This window comes from Pleurodeles waltl, chromosome 3_1 (genome assembly GCF_031143425.1).
Source record: "Pleurodeles waltl isolate 20211129_DDA chromosome 3_1, aPleWal1.hap1.20221129, whole genome shotgun sequence".
Taxonomy (NCBI): domain Eukaryota; kingdom Metazoa; phylum Chordata; class Amphibia; order Caudata; family Salamandridae; genus Pleurodeles; species Pleurodeles waltl.
The window spans coordinates 1910951821-1910962564 of record NC_090440.1 but is presented as its reverse complement, the minus strand read 5'-3'; positions in this window follow the sequence as shown (position 1 = coordinate 1910962564).

Here is a 10744-nt window from a genome sequence, read left to right as displayed (position 1 = left end):
TCATCCCTTGCTGAAGTACCTCTCTGAATCTCAGATGCCTTCATGGGGTGTTGTGCAAAGTGAATAATCTTCAAGAAATTGGATTAGTGATATCTCTAGAGGCTAGAATGGCATTTGATATGGCAGAATGGGATTATAACTTCGAGCTCTTAGCCAGGCTGGGCTTCGGCCTGCGCTTTTTCAAGTGATTGAAACTACTATACACAGAACTGCTGTCACAGGTGAAAGTAAACGGAGGGCGATCCCACATGTTTGAACTTCAGCAAGGCATCTGCCAAGGTTGTCCCTTGTCACCACTGATTTTCGCCCTGGTGCTTGAGCCACTGGTGGCTTGGGTCAGGCAGGACCCCTAGGTTCACGGTCTGCAGAGGAATGATCATTGGGAGGACAAAATCTCACAGTAAGCCAGGGACATTCTGCTCTATGTAACAGACATATTCAATACACTACATAGATTGATGCAGATTATAGGACACCTTTGGCCGCTATTACGGCTACTCTATAGACTGAAAAATTCACTCATTTATCTTTTAAAGGGCCCGGTGTCACATCCGCCCTGTGATTGAGAGGCTACCAGTTACAAATGTGTTTTGATATCTGCGTACATGTATAACGGCCGATCCAGACTTGTTCCTCGGGAAAAATCTCTCACTGCCACTAGACAGGCTGAGGCGTGACGTTTGGCACTGTAGGTCTTTACCCCTGATGCTCCTCGGTAGGACGCCTTCTTTAAAATTATGTGCCTGCCCCACTTCCTCTAAGCTTTACAAAACATGACCCATCCGCTGCATGACTCCGACTTCAGAGCCACAGACGGGGAAATTAGAACACTGCTCTGGGATGGGGGCTACGACAAGGATTGTGACGCGAAAACTCACCAGGGGGTGGCATGATGGTGGGATAGCCGTGGCTGATATTTAGAAATATTACTGGCTGCACAACTCAGTACCATTAACAGTTGTATTCTCAAACCCAGAAGAACCTGCAGTGCGAATGGACAGCTGAAAATGCAGCCGGGCGGATTTCTCCAGGCACTCTATGGCTCGGCCCTTAATGGCCCAACAGCAACCATGATTGGTCTTTGGCATAAATCAACGGGAGCCCTGGGCTGGATGGGTGAACTCACGCTGGCTACACCCGTATGGGACACAGCTTGGATGGGAACACTGGGAGAGCAGCCAGGATTCGGCAAGTGGGACTTATTTATCCCAGGGGGATGTTCACTCATGGGTAGCTCTAAAGCATGATTATCTGCTAGCCCTTACTGAGATTTATCACTATCTCCAAATACGGCACACACTCAGTGCGGTGTTGTTGAAGGGAGCAGAGCTCCCCTAGTTTTTACCCCTTGAAAACTGGCTTCTAGGCAAACGTATTTCATGGAAAGCCAAGTCCCTGACATGCAAAAAGTTAATTAATAACATGCCCAGTGCCCTACAACATCTGAGGAAACAATGGGCCCAAGACCTAGGAGATTTGAAAGATGCTGAATGGCATCCCGAGGAAAGTTGCTACATCGGTCCTATTATGCCCAGACAACCCTGGTTAAAATGGGGAGGGCAATGACAGAGGGTTGTTGGCATGGGTGTGGGCAGGCTGGTACATTTTAGCACATTGTCTAGGACTGCCCAGCACTACATGTCTTCTGGGCAGCAGTCGTGCCCTGTATGAGTGAGGTAAGAGGGTGTGCTAAGACCGCTTCAGTGAAATGGTGTCCCCTCAACATCTGGTGCGCAACAGACCTTAACCATATGGAACAAATATTGTGGACATTGGGACTGTCGGTTGCGAAACGCAATACAACGAGACTATGGGAGCAGCACAGACACCACATTTGGAGGACTGGAAATGTGATATGGATTAGTGTATGTTGGCTGAGAGGGTGGTGTATGAGGGCCAGGGTTGCCCAGAAAGTGTGGAAAATCTGGGGAAAATTAAATGTTTACAGTGGAAACATTTGTAATTATTTCACCTCCACTGGCCTGGTGGAGTAGGGATCGGGCCCGACGATATCCTTTGCCAGTGTTGATTGAGTTATGTGATGGAGAGGAAGTATTACAAGGAAAATTGGGTATTGAAATGACAGTACAACCAAAAGAAATTTTATTGCCCAAATATGCTTTGTATTTGTTTTTTACTGAACTGTGAATAAAAATATGTTTTTTAAATGTAAACGATTAAAGACAGTGAATTCAATGTACGGTTTTGAGAAACCCTAAGATATGTTTCTTTTTACTCCAGTATTTTGAAATGCTAATGTTACTTTTTTTTACCAATACTTTAAATACATTGACAAAGCCAACAGCTCAATACTTGCGCTATAAAGGTAAGACCTACTAATTTTTCCAATGGTTGTTTCATTTAGTTCAGAGATCTTCAAACTACGGGGTGCAGCCCCAAGGCGGGTGGGTCTATGGGTCTTTTCCCAGGGGGCTGCAAATGCATCTGCTATTACTTGTAAATGAAGGCGGCCTGGAAGCTCGACTTCATTTACGTGCAGCATTTGAAGTACATAAAAGGTGTAGGAACTGTAATACCGAGTGTCATTGAGCAGGGTCAGTGAGTATGGAAACGTGGCTAAAAATAATAAAATTGCCTGTATTTTGTAGCTTTTTTCTTCATCTTCAAGTAACTACGTATAAAATAACATGCACGTAACGTAAATGAAAAATAAACGTAAGTTAAACTAGTTAGGGGAAAATGTACTCTTTTGCGCTATGAAACCTCAGGTGACCAATGTCTGGCGGAAGAGTTACAGAATTAAATCATGAGTGGTGCAGTATGGCATAGTGCCATGTTTGCAATGCTACAAGGTCTCAGCCTGCCATAGAAAGTACTGTGAATGTGCCCTTATTTTTCAATTGTATTATACAGTATAAAATAGGCAGCAGAAAAATGATGTAGTGTTTAAGATAACACAAGCGTTTTAAATATATGCATTATAGTAATAAGTAATCAGACTGTATCTACCTGAAACATTTTTATGTGTGTCCAATAAAGGACGCATTCCAAAACTTTGCTGATACCACCCTTATATTACCTCACAAAAAACGAACATCTGCTAATTGACTCAACCAATTAAAGCCTATGCTGGCATTAATGCAACCTTTGCATGTGGCGAGTAAACAATTGAACACGTTTCCATTTCTTTTAAGTAGCATGCACACTGGTGAGAAGGCATGTTTCCTATAACCCTCGTTATCCCTCCTCTCTTCTTCACAGCTCAGGAGACCGGGCCCAGGAGCGCATACATTATCCCAATTATTGGGAGTAGTGTTTTGGTTAATTCTGTTTTTGTTTGGTGCAGTCAGGGGCGTAGGAGACAATACATTTCTGGGGGGACAGGGACAGCCTTGGGGACTTTCAATCAACCCTATACAGATCGCTTGTTGTTTGTGAACTGCAGGCTCCGATAAATATACACAATCATATATATTGGAAGTGAAATAGGGAGAAAGGGAGCATGTTTTCACAGTCTGAAAGTATATTTTATTGTTATTTACATTCGCAATGTAATTAGCTCAAATGTGAAAATAACATGTTGATTAACCTTGCATCTTCATGCACCAAGCAAATAAAGGTAGGAGGGTAAAAAGGAAGAACATACCCTTTGCGCCCCCCACCCATCATGCCCCTTGCCTCATGCCAATTAGAACTGCACTGGAGATATCAAAAGTAATTAGGCACAACAGTTGTACACTGTGATTGGAAACCATAGTTCTAATAACACTTCTACTCCTGTGTGTGATCTTGGGAAGCTCAGCTCCACATCAGTCATAACTAGAAGCATTTCAACTGAAGCAGCTCTTGGAGTTACAGTCTATATAAACATGGATTCTCTAATATCTGTATAAACTGCAGTCACTAATTTCTTTAGAATCAGCTGTTTGTGATGCACCAAGTCACTGCTTATAAAGAAAAGACATTCACTGATTATAAAGAAAATACATCAGAAAATGACTATGATAGGGTTATTACAGTCGAGTTCTGATATTACAATGCCTTCTGCCAGAGCTAGCAGCCAAGGTGAAAGGCAGATTAGGTCACAGAGCATAATTAATGCAGCTGTTTAAAGCAAAAAATTGAATGTTGCTTTTCTTTCTTCTGCTCTACTTTAATAGCTTGGAATGACATAAGCTATGTACTAAGTTTTTAAGTGGTTTGTGGGAAAGTTGGGGGTGTGACCATGTATTATGTGGGGTAAAATACCCCCTGCGTACATAAGGATATTGCAAGTCACCTTGAAGTTCATACCTTATAAACAAGCATTGGCAAAGCCAATAGGTCTCGCTTATGCAAGTTCTATTGCCTTTGCCAATGTGGTTTATCCATGCTGTACACTAGTAAGACTACTATTCAGCATGGCTTAAAGTGAATGGCATAAAGGAGAATGATGTGTCATCGACTGGCGTGGCGTAGTGTCACGGAATAAGTAGAGTGTCCTAGAATGGAGCAGTAAACTAACTTTAAAGGAACAGGGGTCCCTTGAATAAAATGCAACACCACTCCCATAAACAATTATATTAAAGTAGTATGCAAATGGAATGTTTCATGCATTTATTCAATCAAAATATAAAACATCAAATGTAGTGGGAAAACATCAACAGGGGAAATCGAGAAAGACTGGTATTCGGGCATTACACAAGTTATCTGGATGACCCAATGTCACCAATTACAAGGAAATGTAAAAAGTAACTGTAGGAAGTTGGCTCTGTATGTGCTATTTCAAAGTAAGGAATAGCATGCACAGAGTCCAAGGGTTCCCCTTAGAGGTAAAATAGTGGTAAAAATAGATAATACTAATGCTCTATTTTGTGGTAGTGTGGTCGAGCAGTAGGCTTATCCAAGGAGTAGTGTTAAGCATTTGTTGTACATACACATAGACAATAAATGAGGTACACACACTCAGAGACAAATCCAGCCAATAGGTTTTTATATAGAAAAATATCTTTTCTTAGTTTATTTTAAGAACCACAGGTTCAAATTTAACATGTAATATCTTGTTCGAAAGGTATTGCAGGTAAGTACTTTAGGAACTTCAAATCATCAAAATTGCATGTACACTTTTCAAGTTATTGTCAAATAGCTGTTTCAAAAGTGGACACTTAGTGCAACTTTCACAGTTCCTGGGGGAGGTAAGTTTTTGTTAGTTTTACCAGGTAAGTAGGACACTTACAGGGTTCAGTTCTTGGTCCAAGGTAGCCCACCGTTGGGGGTTCAGAGCAACCCCAAAGTCACCACACCAGCAGCTCAGGGCCGGTCAGGTGCAGAGTTCAAAGTGGTGCCCAAAACACATAGGCTAGAATGGAGAGAAGGGGGTGCCCCGGTTCCGATCTGCTTGCAGGTAAGTACCCGCGTCTTCGGAGGGCAGACCAGAGGGGTTTTGTAGGGCACCGGGGGGGACACAAGTTGACACAGAAATTTCACCCTCAGCAGCGCGGGGGCGGCCGGGTGCAGTGTAGAAACAAGCGTCGGGTTTGTAATGGAAGTCAATGGGAGATCTAGGGATCTCTTCAGCGCTGCAGGCAGGCAAGGGGGGGATTCCTCGGGGAAACCTCCACTTGGGCGAGGGAGAGGGACTCCTGGGGGTCACTCCTCCAGTGAAAGTCCGGTCCTTCAGGTCCTGGGGGCTGCGGGTGCAGGGTCTCTCCCAGGCGTCGGGACTTTAGGTTCAAAGAGTCGCGGTCAGGGGAAGCCTCGGGATTCCCTCTGCAGGCGGCGCTGTGGGGGCTCAGGGGGGACAGGTTTTGGTACTCACAGTATCAGAGTAGTCCTGGGGTCCCTCCTGAGGTGTTGGATCGCCACCAGCCGAGTCGGGGTCGCCGGGTGCAGTGTGGCAAGTCTCACGCTTCTTGCGGGGAGCTTGCAGGGTTCTTTAAAGCTGCTGGAAACAAAGTTGCAGCTTTTCTTGGAGCAGGTCCGCTGTCCTCGGGAGTTTCTTGTCTTTTCGAAGCAGGGGCAGTCCTCAGAGGATGTCGAGGTCGCTGGTCCCTTTGGAAGGCGTCGCTGGAGCAGGATCTTTGGAAGGCAGGAGACAGGCCGGTGAGTTTCTGGAGCCAAGGCAGTTGTCGTCTTCTGGTCTTCCGCTGCAGGGGTTTTCAGCTAGGCAGTCCTTCTTCTTGTAGTTGCAGGAATCTAATTTTCTAGGGTTCAGGGTAGCCCTTAAATACTAAATTTAAGGGCGTGTTTAGGTCTGGGGGGTTAGTAGCCAATGGCTACTAGCCCTGAGGGTGGGTACACCCTCTTTGTGCCTCCTCCCAAGGGGAGGGGGTCACAATCCTAACCCTATTGGGGGAATCCTCCATCTGCAAGATGGAGGATTTCTAAAAGTTAGAGTCACCTCAGCTCAGGACACCTTAGGGGCTGTCCTGACTGGCCAGTGACTCCTCCTTGTTATTCTCATTATTTTCTCCGGCCTTGCCGCCAAAAGTGGGGCCTGGCCGGAGGGGGCGGGCAACTCCACTAGCTGGAGTGTCCTGCTGGGTTGGCACAAAGGAGGTGAGCCTTTGAGGCTCACCGCCAGGTGTGACAATCCCTGCCTGGGAGAGGTGTTAGCATCTCCACCCAGTGCAGGCTTTGTTACTGGCCTCAGAGTGACAAAGGCACTCTCCCCATGGGGCCAGCAACATGTCTCGGTTTGTGGCAGGCTGCTAAAACTAGTCAGCCTACACAGATAGTCGGTTAAGTTTCAGGGGGGCACCTCTAAGGTGCCCTCTGTGGTGTATTTTACAATAAAATGTACACTGGCATCAGTGTGCATTTATTGTGCTGAGAAGTTTGATACCAAACTTCCCAGTTTTCAGTGTAGCCATTATGGTGCTGTGGAGTTCGTGTTTGACAGACTCCCAGACCATATACTCTTATGGCTACCCTGCACTTACAATGTCTAAGGTTTTGTTTAGACACTGTAGGGGTACCATGCTCATGCACTGGTACCCTCACCTATGGTATAGTGCACCCTGCCTTAGGGCTGTAAGGCCTGCTAGAGGGGTGTCTTACCTATACTGCATAGGCAGTGAGAGGCTGGCATGGCACCCTGAGGGGAGTGCCATGTCGACTTACTCGTTTTGTCCTCACTAGCACACACAAGCTGGTAAGCAGTGTGTCTGTGCTGAGTGAGAGGTCTCCAGGGTGGCATAAGACATGCTGCAGCCCTTAGAGACCTTCCTTGGCATCAGGGCCCTTGGTACTAGAAGTACCAGTTACAAGGGACTTATCTGGATGCCAGGGTCTGCCAATTGTGGATACAAAAGTACAGGTTAGGGAAAGAACACTGGTGCTGGGGCCTGGTTAGCAGGCCTCAGCACACTTTCAATTGTAAACATAGCATCAGCAAAGGCAAAAAGTCAGGGGGCAACCATGCCAAGGAGGCATTTCCTTACACAACCCCCCCCCAAACGAAAGAGGATGAGACTAACCTTTCCCAAGAGAGTCTTCATTTTCTAAGTGGAAGAACCTGGAAAGGCCATCTGCATTGGCATGGGCAGTCCCAGGTCTGTGTTCCACTATAAAGTCCATTCCCTGTAGGGAGATGGACCACCTCAACAGTTTAGGATTTTCACCTTTCATTTGCATCAGCCATTTGAGAGGTCTGTGGTCAGTTTGAACTAGGAAGTGAGTCCCAAAGAGGTATGGTCTCAGCTTCTTCAGGGACCAGACCACAGCAAAGGCCTCCCTCTCAATGGCACTCCAACGCTGCTCCCTGGGGAGTAACCTCCTGCTAATGAAAGCAACAGGCTGGTCAAGGCCATCATCATTTGTTTGGGACAAAACTGCCCCTATCCCATGTTCAGAGGCATCAGTCTGCACAATGAACTGCTTAGAATAATCAGGAGCTTTGAGAACTGGTGCTGAGCACATTGCCTGTTTCAGGGTGTCAAAGGCCTGTTGGCAGTCCACAGTCCAGTTCACTTTCTTGGGCATTTTCTTGGAGGTGAGCTCAGTGAGGGCTGTCACAATGGATCCATATCCCTTCACAAACCTCCTGTAGTACCCAGTCAAGCCAAGGAATGCCCTGACTTGAGTCTGGGTTTTTGGAGCTACCCAGTCCAGAATAGTCTGGATCTTGGGTTGGAGTGGCTGAACTTGGCCTCCACCTACAAGGTGTCCCAAGTAAACCACAGTTCCCTGCCCTATCTGGCATTTGGATGCCTTGATAGAGAGGCCTGCAGATTGCAGAGCCTTCAAAACCTTCCTCAGGTGGACCAGGTGATCCTGCCAGGTGGAGCTAAAGACAGCAATATCATCAAGATAAGCTGTGCTAAAGGACTCCAAGCCAGCAAGGACTTGATTCACCAACCTTTGGAAGGTGGCAGGGGCATTCTTTAAACCAAAGGGCATAACAGTAAACTGATAATGCCCATCAGGTGTGGAGAATGCTGTCTTTTCTTTTGCTCCAGGTGCCATTTTTATTTGCCAGTACCCTGCTGTCAAGTCAAAGGTACTTAGGAATTTGGCAGCACCTAATTTATCAATGAGCTCATCAGCTCTTGGAATTGGATGAGCATCTGTCTTGGTGACAGAATTGAGCCCTCTGTAGTCCACACAAAACCTCATCTCTTTCTTTCCATCTGTGGTGTGAGGTTTGGGGACTAAGACCACTGGGCTAGCCCAGGGGCTGTCAGAGCGCTCAATGACTCCCAATTCCAGCATCTTGTGGACTTCCACCTTGATGCTTTCCTTAACATGGTCAGACTGTCTAAAGATTTTGTTCTTGACAGGCATGCTGTCTCCTGTGTCCACATCATGGGTACACAGGTGTGTCTGACCAGGGGTTAAGGAGAAGAGTTCAGGAAACTGTTGTAGGACTCTCCTACAATCAGCTTGCTGTTGGCCAGAGAGGGTGTCTGAGTAGATCACTCCATCTACTGTACCATCTTTTGGGTCTGATGACAGAAGATCAGGGAGAGGTTCACTCTCTGCCTCCTGATCCTCATCTGTTACCATCAACAGATTGACATCAGCCCTGTCGTGGAAGAGCTTAAGGCGGTTTACATGGATCACCCTTTTGGGGCTCCTGCTTGTGCCCAGGTCCACCAAGTAGGTGACCTGACTCTTCCTCTCTAGTACTGGGTAAGGGCCACTCCATTTGTCCTGGAGTGCCCTGGGAGCCACAGGCTCCAGAACCCAGACTTTCTGCCCTGGTTGGAACTCAACCAGTGCAGCCTTTTGGTCATACCAAAACTTCTGGAGCTGTTGGCTGGCCTCAAGGTTTTTGGTTGCCTTTTCCATGTACTCTGCCATTCTAGAGCGAAGGCCAAGTACATAGTCCACTATGTCCTGTTTAGGCTCATGGAGAGGTCTCTCCCAGCCTTCTTTAACAAGGGCAAGTGGTCCCCTTACAGGATGACCAAACAGAAGTTCAAAGGGTGAGAACCCTACTCCCTTCTGTGGTACCTCCCTGTAAGCGAAAAGCAGACATGGCAGGAGGACATCCCATCTCCTTTTGAGTTTTTCTGGGAGCCCCATGATCATGCCTTTTAATGTCTTGTTGAATCTCTCAACTAAGCCATTAGTTTGTGGATGGTAAGGTGTAGTGAATTTATAAGTCACTCCACACTCATTCCACATGTGCTTTAGGTATGCTGACATGAAGTTGGTACCTCTGTCAGACACCACCTCCTTAGGGAAACCCACTCTGGTAAAGATACCAATGAGGGCCTTGGCTACTGCAGGGGCAGTAGTCGACCTAAGGGGAATAGCTTCAGGATACCTGGTAGCATGATCCACTACTACCAGGATATACATATTTCCTGAGGCTGTGGGAGGTTCCAGTGGACCAACTATGTCCACACCCACTCTTTCAAAGGGCACCCCCACCACTGGAAGTGGAATGAGGGGGGCCTTTGGGTGCCCACCTGTCTTACCACTGGCTTGACAGGTGGGGCAGGAGAGGCAAAACTCCTTAACCATGTTGGACATATTGGGCCAGTAGAAGTGGTTGACTAACCTCTCCCACGTCTTGGTTTGTCCCAAATGTCCAGCAAGGGGAATGTCATGGGCCAATGTTAGGATGAACTCTCTGAACAGCTGAGGCACTACCACTCTCCTAGTGGCACCAGGTTTGGGGTCTCTGGCCTCAGTGTACAGGAGCCCATCTTCCCAATAGACCCTATGTGTTCCATTTTTCTTGCCTTTGGACTCTTCAGCAGCTTGCTGCCTAAGGCCTTCAAGAGAGGGACAGGTTTCTTGTCCCTTACACAGCTCTTCCCTTGAGGGTCCCCCTGGGCCTAAGAGCTCAACCTGATAAGGTTCAAGTTCCAAAGGCTCAGTTCCCTCAGAGGGCAGAACTTCTTCCTGAGAAGAGAGGTTCCCTTTCTTTTGCTGTGTTGCAGTTGGTTTCCCAACTGACTTTCCTGTTCTCTTGGTAGGCTGGGCCATTTTTCCAGACTCCAGCTCTACTTTTTCACCCTGTGCCTTGCACTGTGCTCTTGTTTTCACACACACCAGTTCAGGGATACCCAGCATTGCTGCATGGGTTTTTAGCTCTACCTCAGCCCATGCTGAGGACTCCAGGTCATTTCCAAGCAGACAGTCCACTGGGATATTTGAGGAGACCACCACCTGCTTCAGGCCATTGACCCCTCCCCATTCTAAAGTAACCATTGCCATGGGATGTACTTTTCTCTGATTGTCAGCGTTGGTGACTGTGTAAGTTTTTCCAGTCAGGTATTGGCCAGGGGAAACCAGTTTCTCTGTCACCATGGTGACACTGGCACCTGTATCCCTCAGGCCCTCTACACTT